At 38.5% G+C, this 1,844-nt stretch overlaps 1 protein-coding gene across 2 annotated transcripts in view; it reads left to right on the top strand.

Annotated features, from left to right (window-relative positions):
• Positions 1–1,844, top strand: part of matn4 (matrilin 4) — a 33,645-nt gene that overhangs the window by 15,612 nt on the left and 16,189 nt on the right. The gene's annotated exons all lie outside the window — the stretch shown is intronic.

Genomic DNA, 1,844 nt, shown 5'->3' on the forward strand with positions numbered 1-1,844 from the left:
CTTGGAGGAGAGACGAAACGTTTCATTAGAGAAGAACCCGTCCAGAAGACCTATATTATTTTTTTCTTTTTGATTTTTTACCTGGATTACTGAGATGCCTCAGGACATTTTAAAAGTTGAGAAACTTAGAGAAAACTGAAAAAAAGCAAAAACAAATTCATCATTTCTATTTATTCCTCTAACCTTAGGGGGAAAAATGAAAGCACATAATGAATTCAGCACAATAAACGTAAATCTGAAGAACGGTTTCATGAAAACTTTGAATTAATTCGAAGTGAATATAAGTTATGATTTAATTTATAAACACGCATTTTTTTGTTAATTTTTTTGTTTTAAATTTTTAATCAAGCAGCTAGAAGAAAAAACAAGTTAACACTGAGAACAGTAGGATCTGTAAACTATAACACTGTTTGCATCAGGGCTGTGGCAGCTCAAACATCCTGTTTAAAACCATTTCTTCAGCAGAACCACGAAGTGTTTCTGAGAGTTCTGTCGTCTCACAGCAGACARAGTCACAGGAAATCTGCAGAAARCATCAAATGTCTTTAACAAACACTCACTGATAATCTGCTGATGTGTCGGTGGATCTTAGCCCCGGGTCAGGAGTGTGGAAAGCTTGTAGCGGACGCCTCATGATGATAGTTTTGATGTTGTGGTAAAGTCATTTTCACTACTGTTAATATCTTTATATGAACACAAATTCTCAAATTTAGTCTCTAATTAATAAAGAAAAGTCTAAATTGTAACCTAACGGTGAAACCCAGGGGATTTTGGAGTTATTTGCAGCAGATGATGTCTTGATTTTACAACGTCCACCACAGACCTAACGGGTCGTTACGTCATTACAACATTCCTGTTTGTGGTTTAAACAAAACCACAGGAGGGGAAAAAAAAGGTCTTTAAGACACGTCACGCTTCAGGAAGTTCCCTGATCTCCACGACTCCCAGAGAGCCTCTGAATCTGGTCAGCATGTGCCTGTTGAGATGTTCAGCTCAGGACAAAAAGCATGAGTGGTGAAATCATCTCAGACAGTTCATACACACAGTGGTTGTGAGGCTTTAATACAGGTGAGGAAAAAGGCCCAGAGACAGAAAATTGGCAAAAACATTTGAGGTGTTTATCACAAAGGCAGGAAATAAACACTGAGGGAGGTGATGGAAAACAAAATGATTTTTAATGTTCAGTTTGAACTGTTGGCCTCCCAGATATTCATGAAAAACTGAGCTGATAAAGGTCTAAAATCAAACCTAAAATTAACTTTTCTGAAACAGAAGCTGTTTCATGTGTTGTGGTCAGAAAGCCAACACCAACACAAACCCTCCTATTTTCTTAAAAAGTGGTTCTTTAAATTTTGAAACGGATGGTTAATATTCTAGAATGTGGCATAAAACTGCTTCAGAAACACATTTAGCTTTTGGCTCGCGTTGATTTGAAGCACATTTAGTTTCAAATGATGTTTAAGCTTYACAGCGACTCGTTTCATGAGATCATGTAAAGTTCAGTGAAAAAAACGAGCAACACRGGTATTAACTGCACCGCAGAAGGCAGCGAGGGAGCGGGACGTTCTGATTTGTTTTAAAAGGTAACGAGAGGAAATCGGATCTGAGCTTGTAGATTTGCAGCTCGGTCGAACACACAGGTACAGAAACTGTGTGAGAGTCACCACCAGCAGCCTCCAGTCAATGAAATGTTTCCAAAGAAAATATGTGGTTCTGAGCTGAATGATTCTCTTTGTGGGTAATTATAGAATATATGTTGGTGTGTGTGGTGCACTGAGAGGCAACAGGAATGTGTGTGTGTGTGTGTGTGTGTGTGTGTGTGTGTGTGTGTGTGTGTGTGTGTG

The sequence above is a fragment of the Austrofundulus limnaeus genome, unplaced genomic scaffold, assembly GCF_001266775.1.
Source record: "Austrofundulus limnaeus strain Quisiro unplaced genomic scaffold, Austrofundulus_limnaeus-1.0 Scaffold137, whole genome shotgun sequence".
NCBI lineage: Eukaryota > Metazoa > Chordata > Actinopteri > Cyprinodontiformes > Rivulidae > Austrofundulus > Austrofundulus limnaeus.